Source organism: Halichoerus grypus, chromosome 14 (assembly GCF_964656455.1).
Source record: "Halichoerus grypus chromosome 14, mHalGry1.hap1.1, whole genome shotgun sequence".
Taxonomy (NCBI): Eukaryota; Metazoa; Chordata; class Mammalia; order Carnivora; family Phocidae; genus Halichoerus; species Halichoerus grypus.
In genome coordinates this window covers 76,812,338-76,827,977 of record NC_135725.1, presented here as the reverse complement: position 1 = coordinate 76,827,977, position 15,640 = coordinate 76,812,338, and the positions used below count along the sequence as shown (strand labels likewise).

General features: G+C 43.1%; 1 protein-coding gene and 1 pseudogene across 4 annotated transcripts in view; both read left to right on the top strand.

Moving 5' to 3' along the window:
* Positions 1-15,640, top strand: part of ASTN2 (astrotactin 2) — an 865,335-nt gene that overhangs the window by 770,299 nt on the left and 79,396 nt on the right. The gene's annotated exons all lie outside the window — the stretch shown is intronic.
* LOC118524065 (large ribosomal subunit protein eL21 pseudogene) lies at positions 9,347-9,846 on the top strand (annotated as a pseudogene).

The following is a 15,640-nucleotide window of genomic DNA, read 5'->3' as shown; positions in this document are numbered from 1 at the left end:
GAGTGGGCTAGCTGATGGGATGGGGGAGGTGTTGGCTATAATCTGATGGCCCCACTCTCACTGGGGTTCATATAGAATGTATGGGTAAGATTTTTTGGAAAGGTGGAGTCTATTGCTTTGAAGTGTTTGAAAAATGAATGATTTCAGATAATGAGAAGGAATTGGGATATCCCAAATTAGACACTGAGTGTAGAACGGTGGGATGCATATGAAGATTCCAGTCTGCAATTCTTTCTCCAATTGTGCGAGCAGTGCTTTCTATATAAATCTTTAGGGTACTTCCACAAGACCATGTGTAGTAGGTACAGAAACCCACTGGCATCAGACCACAGCTTGAGGCCAAAACCTTAGGCCTTCTCAAGCTCTCTGTTTTCTTGAGGATAGCCCATGGCCCCAGGCAGGCGGCCCCCCATGCCAGGTCTGGCATCCCTAGCTGTGAGTTGGCACATCTGAGAGCCTGGCCTAACTCTGGGCCAGGAGCTACTAGTGCAGTCCAAGAACATCACTGGGAAGCTGGAAGGAACTGTCCCAGAGGCTGCAAAGGAGCAGGGCCCATCCACGTTTGCTCAGGCATCCAGGGAGCAGGTAGCTGGGCTAGGAGCAGGCCCTTGGCATTCTCACTAAGGGTCTTCTGGCTCAGATTCCAAAACAAGCTAGGGAAATTTGTTTCTGCAGCTGGGAAGAAAGATGGGGGAAATCCCTCTGAGACCTTTTTATGATTTGTGACTTTTTATGTCCTTAAGACAGCCACAAAAATAGCTCTCGGCTTCATCTTCTTTGCCACGTTTCCCACTGATTTGGCTCCTGGAAAATTGCTGTTGTGTTTGCTCCTGTGGTCTGGAGGCCTGGCCCCTAGCACCTAATCCAAAGGGTGACCTTTCATGTCAAAAGTATAAGGTCTTTGTGTCTGTACTGTGTTCCAGTGTAAACTTCTGATACCCCTAAAAATGGATCAACCAAACAACTGAGGAACCAAAATGTGTGACTGCCAGGTATGTGATAGAATGGTCCAAGGCACTTCAAATCTGTGTAAATAGAGGAGCCCAAGTCACCCTTTCCTTGTATTCTGGCATGTGCAAGTGTAGCAAATTGCCCATAAAAACGGGGTGGAGGTGACCATTTCAGAGAAAGCCTACCACTGTCCTAAGATACCTGTGTTTTTTGTCAGTGGCAGTTCTTGATGATAAACCTATTTTTGGAGGGAGGGAGAGGTGCTTTCATAGGTGAGTCACTTGATTACCCATGGAGGGCTACTAGGTTGTCTCCTGTCTCCTCCTCCTGTCTGGGGAACACCCCGTTTTTTATGCAGCTATCTCACTTCTCCCGGGATGCTGTATTCTCCTTAGTATGACCACCTCAATGCAAGTTTTGGGGTTGATTCATCATTGAATACTAGAATGTCAGCCGGGAAGTGCCGTTGGAGAGTTCTGAGTGCAACCCCCTTAGTTTACAAAAGAGGTCTTGTTTGGCAGTTCCTTCCCAAGTGCTTCCAATGGGAATTTGAAATTGTTAACCCATTCCCCATTCTTTCTATGAAAACTAGACTCTGTCATGTTTTAATGGGGAAAAGATAGGGATTCAGTCAGCCACTCCAGGTCACATTGGCTTTGTGGGGGCAGTGACAAAGTGTGAACTCTAAGTCCTCATCACTGCCTGTCCAGCTGGGCCCCGTGGCTCAGCAGAAGGTACCAACAGGAACCTCAGAAGCATCATCCTGACGTCACAGAGAGTTCTGGGGCCAGCGGGTTTGTCAGCAGGTCCCAGCAAGGAGCTGAGAAGCTTCTATCAGCTCCAAATTCACATGAGAGGAAAACAAAATTCCATCATAATGTTGACCATCTGTGGATGAGGATGATTTTTCAAGAGAGGCCACTGGAGAAGGGGATGAGGAAAATAAAGACTATTGTCTTAAGGGAACATGATTTAAAAGGGAGCACTGGTTCAACTAAGCAAATAGTATATGGCATAGCACTGCATTATCCTACCTTGCCAGACTTCTGACTTTTAAGCAGTTTTAAGCTTTTTTTTTTTTTTTTAAAGATATTTAATTGTGGTAAGAACATTTAACGTGAGTTCTGCTCTCTTAGGGAATTTTTAAATGTTCAATACAGTATTATTAACTATAGGTACAATGTACATCAGATCTCTATAACTTATTCCTTGCAAAATTGAAACATTATGCCCATTGATTAATGCCCATTGATTAGCAACTCCCCATTATCCCCTCCCAGAGCCCCTCAAAACCATCCTTTCACTCTCTGATTCTGTGTTTGACTATTTTTGATATCTCGTATAGGTGGAATCATGTAGTATTTTCCTTCTGTGACTGGCTTATTTCAGCATAATGTCCTCATGGTCCATTCATGTTGTCACATATGTCAGAATTTCCTTCTTTTTAAAGACTACTACTCCATTATTTGTATATTCCACAATTCCCTTATCTTTTCATCCAGTGATGGACATTTGGTTATTTCCACATCTTGGCTATTGTCAATCAAAACCACAATGAGTCATCACCTCACACCTGTTAGGATGGCTTTTATCTAAAGAACAAAAGAAACGAGTGTTGGTGGGAATGTGGAGAAATAGGAAGCCTTGTGCCCTGTGGATGGGAATGTAAAATGGTGCAGCCACTTTGAGACAGTACAGAGGTTCCTCAAAAAATTAAAAATTCAACTACCATATTATCCATTCATTCCATGTCTGAGTATATATCCAAAAGAATTGAAATCAGGATCGTGAAGAGATAGTAACCCTCCTGAATTCACTTAAGCTTCTTTTTCTTAGGGACAATCTGTTTCAAAACTATGTCATAATCAACAGAGGAGAGTATTAGTCTCCCTTTGTGCTATAATCCTGAAACCCATGAGTATGAAGAACTCCCCTCATTTTCTTCAAAGCTTTCCTTTTCATCAAAAAACTTGCCAGATGGTCCTTAGGATGCGTATTTAGTAGAGCTAATATTCAATTTAAAATAGTTCCAAAAAAGCTATATTGCTCTCCAATACAGATACTATAGGACTCTTTGGGGGGACTGGATGATTCAAAAGATGAAACATCAAGGTTATTCCAAAAATAATATTCTTAAAGTGACACTTTGATGAACAGGACTGATAATGCTCTTTAATAACACCAAAATGTTCTCTCTTTTTCCAAGAATCTATAACTTGACTTTGTTCAGATTTTTCTAAGTTATTTTTAAAGTTCACATTGAACTTAACATTTTTTTTGAAACACCCTTCCAATGATCTTTGACCATAAATAATAAACATATCAACTTGAATTGTTCTGATTTGAAGACAGTTTATTCAATTGAAGTGACAGGATTTATTAGGCCCTCTTATGAACAATGGATCTTAGAGGACCTTATAAACCACTAAAAGTTTCTGTCACCTTTTTATTTCATTAAAAATTATTTAAAGTTTATTAGACTTTATTATAGTTTGGTGATTATGATGTAAATTAATAATACTTTCTTAAAGGCAAATTATCAATATGTATTAGAAGACAACTTATTCTGGGAAAAAATGCTCATAAAATATTTACATGTGAGGATGTTCAGGCCAATGTTAACTACAAAGGAAATCATCTGAATATTACCACTGAAGAAAGCCAGTTTCAAATTATTCTGTGGTATATCTTAAGGCACTTTTGGCTACAGGGGTGTGGATGTCTTTACTGAGAATTGAAAGGGGAGTCTTGTAATTCAAAAAGACCTAGGAACTGGGAGTTACTGGGAATCACAGGTGCTGTTCTCTCAGTCTTCCAGAAGCCCATCATCTGTTGTCTCTCCTCATGGTGTAGAGTTACTGCCTGGTTCAGTGTCTCAGCCAGCCGCCTGTCTTCCCAGTACCTTGGTCTTGCTAGCTTTAAGTTCCTGGACAAAAAATACGATTGGGCCACCTTGGGTTAAGTCTTTACTCTTGATTCAGTCAGCTATGATTAAAGATGTAGGGTTACCTGGGAAAACCATGGCTAAAACGCTCAGTACTGTGTGTGTTGGGGCCAGTTCTCAGAAAGTAGAGTTATAGGCTGGGTAAACTTCATAGTGGTTCATACTTCCACGTGCATGCATGCGTGCGTGTTGTGTCTTGATTCAAGCATATTCCCTTTCAGTAGAAGGAAATTTAAATTATATACCAGAATATATAAATCTGGTAGATTTATATCTTCCTCATTCCTCATTTCCTTAAATTATCTATAATAAATGGATTTAATTTTTTTAAGGGTCCAACTTTTTTTTTGTAAAGATTTATTTATTTGAGAGCGAGAGAGAGAGAGAGAGAGAGAGAGAGAGTGAGTAGGGGGAGGGGCAGAGAGAGAGGGAGATAGAAACTTAAGCAAGTTCCACACTGAGCAAGGAGCCTGACAGGGGCCTCAATCCCACGACCCTGAGATCACAACCTGAGCCAACCAAGAGTCAGAGGCTCAACCGATTATGCCACCCAGGTGCCCCTCTTTTTTAAAAATTATATTTATTTATTTTGAGAGAGACAAAAGAGAATGCACATCTGCATGCATACAAGGGGGAGGAGCAGACGGAGAGGGAAAGAATATCAAGCAGACTCCAGATTGAATATGCAGGGCTTGACCCCACAACCCTGAGATCACGACCTGAGCGAAAACCAAGAGTCTGACGTTCAGCTGACTGAGCCACCCAGGTGCCCCAAGCATCCAGCTCTTGATCTCAGCTCAGGTCTTCATCTCAGGGTCATGAGTTCAAGCCCCACATTGGGCTCCATGCTGGGCATGGAGCCTACTTAAAAACAAACCAAACAAAGAATATGGTGTTGCACATTCATTATAGAATGGGAATGCAGAAATAGTAACAAAGCTCTTAGAACCAAACAGGTCTGAGATGATCAGAATTTTGGTATATTTCCTTCCCAGTCAATGCATATTCTTTATATAGTGGAAAACATAATGTATTTTACATTTTTTTCTACTTTTTTTTTTTTATTCAATGGTGGAATCCAAACCTTTCCTCAAAAAAAAAAAAAAAAAAGTTTTGCAAACGACTTGCAAACATTTTAGTGTCTGTATACAGTTTGATAATATGGATAGCCCAGATTTTATCTACCATTTCGCCAGTGTTGGGCATTTAGGCCTTTCCGGTTTCTCACTTATTTTGAAGACTGCTGAAATAAACAGGGGCCTTTGCATTTTAAACAAAAATAGTCTCAAGTGTGCAGTCTGGTAACCAAAGGAATTCTCGAACCTACTATAAACGATTCTCTCTGATGGCACTTATAAGCCTTTCTCCTCTTCCATCATGTTTCTCTTCTTTTTGAAAGTCCTGTCTGCATGTGAGCTCCCACCGGGGTTAGTGCTGTAGGTGTCCTGGCGGCTGCCCTGCGCACAGATCATCAGGAAGCCACCTACAGGCTGGACAGTTACACGCCAAGAACTCATCCAGGGGCCAAAGCTGCCGCCCAAGCAATTGGCTGCCGCAGTGAGCACATTTTGACCACAGGCCCAGAGTTTCCCCTCTTAATGTGTTATTCCATTCACTGTCAGATCTCTGGGGATCTGGGATTCAGAGAGGATTAAGAAATGAAACTCTGCAGATAATCAAGGGAAAAGTACAAGAAGTCATTTTACCTTTCTCTTCCAGCATATTCCCTTTCAGTAGAAGGAAATTTAAATTTAGGTGGATGTGATACTTTCCTCTCTTCCCTTATGTTTCAAGCCTGTGATCTGGTGCAGGATCGAACGATTGATGAATTTTCCTCCAGACATGAATAGAAATTTAAATTGCAGCTAGAACATCTGAGAGCCAGGGGGATCCTTACACATAAATCCACTTGAGAGGTGTGAGAGCTTGGGAATGGAGGAGGGTCTTTCCAGTATTTCACAGCTCGTCACTGACTGGAGAAACCGGCCCCCAGTAGCTGAGACTCAAATACTGTATCTTCATCACATTGACATGTCCTTGATTTTAAGAGCCATTTTATTTTAGGTGCCATTAAGAAAGAAAATGCTGCCAACTAAACTATAACCCAGTGCTTTCCTACCAATTAAATTTTTAGACTTATTAAAAGAGCTCATTTATTTTGATTATATTTTTATAATATATCACTTTTGTGATATAAAAGTAAAATAAATGTTCAAATATTCATAAAATTTCTTTACATTCAGCTTTTTACTTTCCTGAATCACTTTCTGATGCAAGGTCATTGCAAGTCTGGGTTTTTCCATATACTGCTGTTCTCTTTGGCAGCCAGAGGATTGGTTATACTGCATTTCTTCCCCACCCCACCCCATAGTTTTTTTTAAATTTATTTAACAGCAATATTGAGATATAAGTTGCATGCCATACAATTTCCCTATTATATAAAATGTACAATTTAATAGTTTTTTTTTTGTACATTCACAGAATTGTAACTATCAACACAATAAATTTTTAGGACATTGTCAGCACCCCCCAAATAAACCCCATACCTGTTCATATCCACTCCCTTCTTCCTCTCCTTTCCCCAGTCCCACACAACTACTAATCTACTTTCTGTCTCCATGGATTGGCCTGTTTTGGACATTGCAGATTAATGAACTCTTAACTGTATGTGATCCTTAGTGACTGGGCTCCTTTCACTGTTCTTCCGTGTTGCAGTGTGTATAGTGTGTCACTCTTTTTTTTTTTTTTTTTTTTAAATGAATTTCTTCAAAGAAGGCTCCTTTATTATCTCTGGGATTTTCCTTCCAGTTTTAATGCTGGTGCTTTTCCTGATCTTACAGGCAGTTGTCAGTGAAGGCTGTCAGACAATAGTCAGAACTCACGTTTCTTTCACGATTAGTTCTTAACTAGTTTGTGTCCTGAAACACCAAGGGCTCTGTCTATATCCAGGAATGATGGCCAGGTTCACACAAGGCACACACAGTGACATCCGCCTGCCCTGGCTGATGGAAACTGTTTGTATGTCATCATCATTGGTAGGACACATCTCAATTTCAGATATATCGAAAGACAAAAAAAAAAAGTATGTATTTTATAATTAATAAAGCATGTATCTTTAGTACTTTTCCTTAGATTGCTATGAAGAGCTTTCACTCTGAGCACCAGCAGGCAGAGAGACTTGGGACATAAAGCCCAGATGCTGGAAAGGATGTTAGAAGCACAAGTCAAACATAGCCAGAGCAGAAGTCCCTTCCAGATCCGTGGTTGTCTGCCCTGGGGTATAAGAATCACCTGGAGGGGCGCCTGGGTGGCTCAGTCGGTTAAGCATCTGCCCTCGGCTCAGGTCATGATCTCAGGGTCCTGGGATCGAGTCCTGCATTGGGCTCCCTGCTCAGCAGGGTCCTGCTTCTCCCTCTCCCCGCCCTGCTCCTGTTCTCTCTCACTATCTCTGTCTCTTTCTCTCTCAAATAAACAAATAAAATCCTAAAAAAAAAAAAAAAAAAGAATTACCTAGAGAGTGTTTCAAATATGAAGCCCCAGGTCACGACCCTGAGTAGCCTGTCTCAGTGGGGCTGGCACAGAGCCGGAATTCCTTTTCTCTCTCTCTCTCTCGCTCTTTCGCTCTTTCTTTCTCTTTCTGTCTTTGTCTCTTCTTCTCTCCCTCCTTTCCTTCTTTCCTTTCCCCTTCCTCCTTCTCTCCCTCCTTTCCTGCCTTCCTTTTTGTTTTGTTTTTTCATTTTGTTTTTGTTTTTGTTTTTCACGGAAGATAACCCAAGATCGGAACACAGCTCTGGCTCCTTCTGGTCACATCAGCCAGAGGCAGCTTAAGCATCAGACAGGAGGCATTGTCCTAGAACAGGGTTAGTCATGCATTTGGAACATACCGGTCTGGTTCCCAATCCTGACATGGTGTCTTAGGAGCCCTGTGACTTTGGGCGGACCGCTCAGCCTCCTGATCCTCTGGCATCCTCTGTGTAACCGTGGCAGCCCGCCGAGAGGGTTGTTGCGATCACTGGGGCAAATCACACAGGAGAGTGCCTCCTGTTTACAGGTGATACTTCTCTCATTCCCAGCTGCCCTGGCTCGCGTCTTCTCTGGCTTCAGTCATGACCATTATCCCTCAGTGCCTATGACCTGAAATTTGATTTTCTGCCTCTCCACTGGTATCCTGTCCCCGATGTGGCAGCGGCCTCAGCTCTTCTGATTCCACGATGTTCGGGGAAGTTCTCTGATTTCTTCCGTTTGCAGGGGACACTTTTTCCCAACCCTGAGCCATCTTTAAAACTTCTCTCCAAGAGACCCTGCTGGGTTTTCTGGCTTTGGAAACTCAGGGGCAGGCGGATTCCATCAGAGCTCGTTATTCACCCCCCAGAGCTTCCCTGTGTGTTTGCAGTTCCCGGTGTCCCCACCACACATCCACGTTATGCATGCCACTCCATCTCGCATGATGTCCGTAGGTCCTAGACAGAAGGGAAAGGCACGCTTGTCAGAAATAGGATAGAACTCTCAAATGAACATGTGGTTTCCAACGTAAGTTATAAAACCAAAGTTTCAGTTCTGTTTGTTCGACCGTTGTGTGAACATGGAGAAATTTTGGCGAATAGAGAGGCCAAATAAAAGAAACAGCATATGAGCATCGGCGAGCAGAGGGGCCTTGAATTACAGAACTTCACAGCTGTGGTTGTGTCCTATCACTGTGTGTCAGCACCCGCTGCTGTGCGGTGAGGACCTGAAGACAAATGATAGGTGGTTCTGTCTTGGAGAGGTCAGTCTAGAAGGCAAGCAGGCAAGGACAAAGGCAATATAGTGTAAGTGTTTCCATCCGGGAAAGTGGAAGAAGCAATGGGAACAACGCATGGGCCTCGTAACCCTGACTAGGGGATGGGATGGGGGCAAGACGGAAGGTGTCTCTGCTTACATTAATAGTTATTGAACGAAAGCCTTCACCTTTCATCTGGATATTATTTTCTGTTTTTATAAGTACAAATATCAGTGTATTCTTTCATTTAACAGATACATATTTAGTGCTGTTCTAGGTGCTAGCGGTTCAGTGGACAAAAGAGAAATGGTCCCCATCACTGGGGGACTTGTCAAATGCAGCTGAAATGAATTAGACCAACAAACTAGAGATACAATTCATGTTGTGATAGGATATGTGACTAGGTGTTATGAAAAGGAGTATCAGAGAACCCTAATTTAATTGTTGGGAAAGGGGTCATTCTCATGTTGGAAGGAGTCTTCTGTCCTGTTTCCTGACTCTTACTTGATTCAGTCAAGGTTTTTCTTGTGTGTGTGTGTACTTTTTTTTGTTTTCTTTCTGCATTTTTTCATTCATCAGATATTTCTAACTTGTGCTGGGTCAGAATTGGATCTGAGCACCTAGGATACAGAGATTAGACTGGCCTCATTGGCTTTTCGGCCAGAACCGCCATCTTTCAGTAACTCGCCAAAATGACCAACACAAAGGGAAAGAGGAGAGGTACCCACTATATGTACTCTAGGCCCTTTAAAAAACATGGAATTGTTCCTTTGGCCGCATACATACGAATCTACAAGAAAGGTGATATTGTGGACATCAAGGAAGTGGGCAGTGTTCAAAAAGGAATGTCCCACAAATGTTACCATGGCAAAACTGGAAGAGTCTACAGTGTTACTCAGCATGCTGTTGGCATTGTTGTAAACAAACAAGTTAAAGGCAAGATTCTTGCCAAGAGAATTAATGTACGCATTGAGCATATTAAACACTCAAAGAGCCGAGATAGCTTCCTGAAGCGTGTGAAGGAAAATGATCAGAAAAAGAAGAAAGCCAAAGAGAAAGGTACTTGGGTTCAGCTGAAGCGCCAGCCTGCCCCACCCAGAGAAGCACACTTTGTGAGAACCAATGGAAAGGAGCTCGAACTTCTGGAACCTATTCCCTATGAATTCATGGCATGATAAATGTAAAGAAAATAAAAGACCTCAACACTGTAGACTGGCCTCACTGAAGTTAAAAAAACAAAACAAAGCAACAGCTTAGGGAGGCATACTAAAAATCACAATGACAAATTTATCCTATTTCCAAAATTAAAATTTACTTCCATCTCTTTTGCTGCTTACACCACCTCCATGAAGTAGGTATTATGGTTATGATTATATATGATTTATATATATATATATATTATGATTAGAGATAAGGAAAGAGACGCTTTGAGAGGTTTCTGTGATGTGGCAGGCATGCACGTAGGAGATGCTAGAACATTGTGCACAAACTTGAGCCTTCTGATATCTTGTCCTTTGTGTAAATAAAATTAGCACCAAATAATAGAGGTCTCTGTGGATTAGAGAAGGAGGAATGGAGGGGGATCTGGAGGGGTTTGGGATCAGGAGGGGCTTCCTAGAGATGACATTTGAGCTGGGCCTTGGAAATGAGTAGGATTTTAATAAGACTGCGGATAACAGGCAAGGAGATGGGGAGAATTGGTCTACCAAGTTGGGGGAACAGCCAACACAAAGGCGGGACGGGTATGGAATGGGGACCCGTTTGGGGATGAATCCAGAAGGGGTGGTTGGTGGAAAGAGTGGACCTGGAATGGTGGTTGGGACTCATTTAGGGCGACTGTGATGAGTTTTGACCTTTTTCTGAGGCCCATGAATAATTGAAGACCTTTCAGCAGGGAAACAGTAGAGTAAGAGCTTTGCTTAGGGCTGGCACCTGCAGGATAAAGGATCGAGAAGGCCCCCTTGCCACGTTGAGAGTTCTCAGGACTTCCTTCCGTCCCTGCTGTTGAATGCAGCAGTGGTTTGTTTTAATCAGTCTCCTGTGCTTACTGCTCTGTGCTGACGTTGTCACTCCATCTAAGGACCAGTGGTATAGGTGAGATGAATACCTTTTGGATACAGGTTTTAATCCGATGCTTACTTTATTGCTATGTTACAGTGGCCTTAGAAGGCAGAAGCTGTCAGTGATATTCCAGTTCTCAGGCTGGGTGAAGGTAGAGAATGTGACAAAATCCCACCCCCGTGAGCTGGGAAGTCACTGGCCCCCATGCTCTGGGGCTTTCCTCCAATGCCACACCTTCCATCCTCTATGCTCTGTCAGCAGGGCCCCAGGCAAGAGCAATGATCTACACCACATATTGTCCACACGTGTTGCAATAATTGCTCCTTTTCAGCATTCTTTAACTTTAGAGCTTATGAATTTTAGAAGTTGAAGCCTTTAGAGTAGAGATACCCGGGCAGCATAGAGACAGAAGCAGGTACGTCTCCGCAGAGAGGACTGGGGCCTTGGCCATGAAGCCCTGAGAAGTGAATGGCCACTTTCATGTCGAAGTTGTGTCGGTGTGTAGGGGGGCTCACATCCTAACAGACCAGAGAGTTACTAACAACTCTTCAGAATTGTACAGGGGCTTTACAGCTTTCAAAGTGATTCTGCAAACATTATTTTTCCTTTAAGCTCAAAAGACCCCAGAGAAGTAGGAGATTTCATGCCTGCTTGACAGATAAAGAAACTGAGACTGAGAGTCCAAGGGTCATTCAACTAACAGAGCGGGAAAACTGGGACTGGAACTCATGTCATCTTGTTCTAAATATAGAGCTCTTTCCATTACACCATGAAGCCCCACAGAAATCAGTGAAAGGCTGCAAGGGAAAGGTGTTCCTGGCACCTCAGCACGGAAGGGAACTCTGACCACATTTTCCCATGGAAACATGTTTACCCACGGTGGTTAAGATCTGTGGCTCAAATAGTAAAGCACTGTGTTTCAGCAATTCACTTGCCTTCCAGTCAACTCAGTTATGTTTCACGTAGCACCTACTAGGTAAAACTAGAACAAAATTTTTCAAAAAGACTTTTTTTTTTTTCCTACTCTGGTGGAGAATGCAGACACTTGCCGAAGCCACTCAAAAATAGGACCCTCAACCTTTCTCCCACCAAGAATGGCTTTTCTTTTACCTTCACCGAAGTGTCCAACCCATGTTAGAAATATTCTGTCAGGGGCGCCTGGATGGCTCAGTCGGTTAAGCAGCTGCCTTTAGCTCGGGTCATGATCCCAGAGTCCTGGGATCGAGCCCCGCATCGGGCTCCCTGCTCAGCAGGGAGCCTGCTTCTCCCTCTCCCACTTCCCCTGCCTGTGTTCCCTCTCTCACTGTCTCTCTCTCTCTCTGTCAAATAAATAAATAAAATCTTTTAAAAAACGGAGAGAAATATTCTGTTAGTGGAACAGAGGCAGTATCCATAATGTTAGAGTTTTAGAGTGAGACAGACTTCAGTCCAAATCTAAGCATCTAAGCTATGTGATTTTAAAACAACAACAACAACAACAACAAAACATTTTGGCCCTTCTCTCCTTGCTAAAAATCCAACCACCAGCACTGGCCAAAAAATACATTCCAGGCATCTACAACCCCTGAGACAATGCTTTCCTCGTAGAACTCAGCTCTGACTCTGCCTGCTTTGTGGAGGGCTGGTTCTAGTTATGGGAGGCCTTTGAAACAGCAAAGTAATAATTTGTGAAGTAAGGCCCGCGAACTGGTTGATTTAGCAAATTACAGCTTTAGAAGCTGGCATCCAAGGCCTGGTTCAATAAGAAGTGCCCACGTCTACCCAAGCTGAACCTGCTAGTCATGGATCTGAGCCTCTTCCTTGCCCCCTGCCTCATACATGTTCATTCTTAGAACATCCCTGAATAATCATCATTATCAAAATCATAAGAGCCTTCTATTATTTAGGGCCTACTTTGGGCCAAAGACTGTCACGGTCTTTCTATATAATATTGCCAGTCTTCACAGTCCTGCAAGGAAGGTGTTATGACATTGAATTTTAAAGCCAATGAACTTGATACTCAGAGAAGTTTAGTAACCCACCCAAGATCACCATGCTCTTTTCCACACCATGCCATCCCAATAGGCTGAGTCTGCTTTGCTACTGTTTCTGAAGCAAGAGGATAGCCTTCTTTTGGAAGGTGAGATAGCCCTAGAATTCCTGAACTTTCTGTTTCTTACCCATAGTTAACTCCTGTGCCAACTTACTGAAAATATCACAGTTTACTAGAAAGAATACAGAACTTAATGGTGGAGAAACCTAGGTTTGAATCTTAGCTCAGGAATTTACTTGTTTGACAAGTCATTCAACCTCAGTTTCCACATCTGTACAATGGGAGTTATCTTCACTTCTCTTCTGGTCCCCCCCCCCTTTTCTTCTCCCTCTTCCTTCTCATCATATTTATATTCATAATGATTGTTCCCTTCTCACAGTATTGTTATGGGGATTAGATGAGATGATGGATGAGAAAGGAATTTATAAAGTCTAAGTGATGACAATAACAGCATGGGTAATGGCTATAGTACCTTTTTGATTTCATAGATGTGTTAGCTGGGAGATGAAGATAGGCATCTCATTCCGTGTTATCACTCCGTCACTGAACCTACGTCCTAGGCTTTCTGGGTCTGAAGTAATAGGCTGGAACCTTAGATCTCAACCTTCATTTCCACATGACACCCATGAAGGATGTAGTCAAGGCAAGACACACTCCCCTAGATGTTTCCAGGTACAAGAGGACTAGCTGTAGTTTCACTTCCTTTTTCTCCTGTCCAAGAAATCATACCTATGTGCAAACAAATGTGAGAGACATTAGTATTAAATTATCTAAATCACTTATTTTCAAAATGTGGTGCTCAGACCAGCAGCAACAGCAGTATCTAGGAACTTGAAAGAAATTTCAATTTTCAAGCCCCACCATAGACTTACTGAATTAGTAACTCTGGGGGTGGGGTCCTGCAATCGTGTTTGAACAAGAACCTCCCATTAGGTGATTCTGATGCATGATAAAGTTTGAGAACAATTGGTCTAGATGATCTAAAAAGCCAAGCATTCTTAAATATTTTAACATTATTGTTTGTGACCAGTAACTTCTGACTACCTGACTCAGTAGGTCATAACACCCAGTGGTGAGACCTGCGCTGAGTCACAAAGCAGGGCTGCGCATTAAGAGCCACAAGGAGGAGTCAGGTGGCCTTTGGCTGCCCGGAACAGTAATTTCAACTGAAATCCGTTTAAACAATAAGGAATGCATTATCTTGTGTTACCAGAAGTCCAGAGGTAGGGTGGATCCAAATGTGGCATAAGAGAGATCCAGCTCTGGTTCTCTGTGGTACCCTTGTTTGTGGTCCCTCCCTCAGGCTCATAGCAAGATGGCTGCCTGGTGCTGATCACAAGATGGCTGCAAGGCTTCTAAGCATTATATTCAGATATATTCAAAAGAGAAAATGGACTCTCCCTCCATGTTTCCATCTTAAGAGAGAAAGGAAACCTTTCTTAGAAGCCCTCCAGCACACTTTCCCTATATCTGGCCCACATGGCCCCCACCAAAGCAACCATTTCCAAACATCCATTGGCTCATGATATAGGCTTTGCCATTTTCTGAGCGGTTGACCTCTAATCATAATCCGGATTCTGTCCCTAGATAAAAGGGAGAAGTCAAAATTCATATTAATATCCAAATGGGAACTATTTAAAAATTCAGCTTACCAGGGGATGTGTTTAAAAATTCAGAGGTAGAGGAGGGGTATGGGATGGAAATGGTGCTCTAGAGGCTGAGTCCCAAATCTCACTGCCTCCGGGGTCTTCTGAAACTGTCTTGTGCAGGTCTTCCAAATTGCCCTTCCCGTGCTGTCGCCCTGCCTTTTATTGATCTTCCCAGTGCTTTCTTCCATGGAAGCACTCCCTTCTGTGTGCTCCAGTCATGTCCTTACCTTGTGCATGGAGATGCTGAGGAAAGGTCACTTGACAGGGGGTTAGCAGAGCTGGGTCCAGGTCCTAAGCCCTTATAAGAGTCCCCCATCTCGCATTTATCACTGTGGCAGATCAACTCCCCTTTCTGATCCTCAACTTTCCTCATCTATAAGGTAAAAGTAACCTCATTTGCATGGAAGTTTTGCTCTAAGGATCACAAGAAAAAAAGAAAAGAAAAGTGCCCTGTAAACCATGAAGTGCCCTACATGAGGGCAAAGGTGTCAATGACACCTTCGTGAATCAAGGCTTCCCTGTGCGGGGTGTTTAGCACACGCATACAGACACACCCCTACTTCACAGGCAGCTGACTGGTCCTGTTGATGGATATACTGAAAGGAAATTGAGGTTCTAGAAGGGTGAGTGGAACATGTTGGTGGGTGGTAGGACGAGGTGAGGTGATGAAGGCTGTGACTGCCACCTGTTAGTGAGTATGTCATGTGTGCCTCATGGAACTCTCCCGATGTCATGGGGACTCTGCTCCCATCCTATTGTGTAGGTGAGGAAACGGAGGCTCAGAAAAGCCCGGGTTTAAAATGCTGGTAAGGTCCCTGTGAATTAAAGTGGAATGTGGACAGGGAAGGCATTGGGGGTGGGCATGAGCCTTAACCTGGGTCCTGAAGATTGACTTTGCAGGACAGAAAGAACGTATCAGACAGTAGATGAGTGTGAACCAAAGGTGAAAGGAGTGACTCTGGTCTGTGAATCCATTCATTCAGAAATTCTTGAATATCCACCAGGCACCGGCACTGTGCTAGGCTGTGGGAATGTTGTGGTCTGGAGGGTGAGGCTTGGAAGGGCCGTTGTCCTAGGAACTCCTGCCCTTCGGCCTACAGGCTGCCCACCTTCTTCCCGCCTGGCTAATAATGATGGAATGCAGACCACCAGTGAACGTCCATTCGCTTTTTCGTTCAGTAGGGAAGTCTGGCTTGGTTCTAATTAGACTCTGCTTTTATCCTGCTGTGTGACCTCAGGCAAGG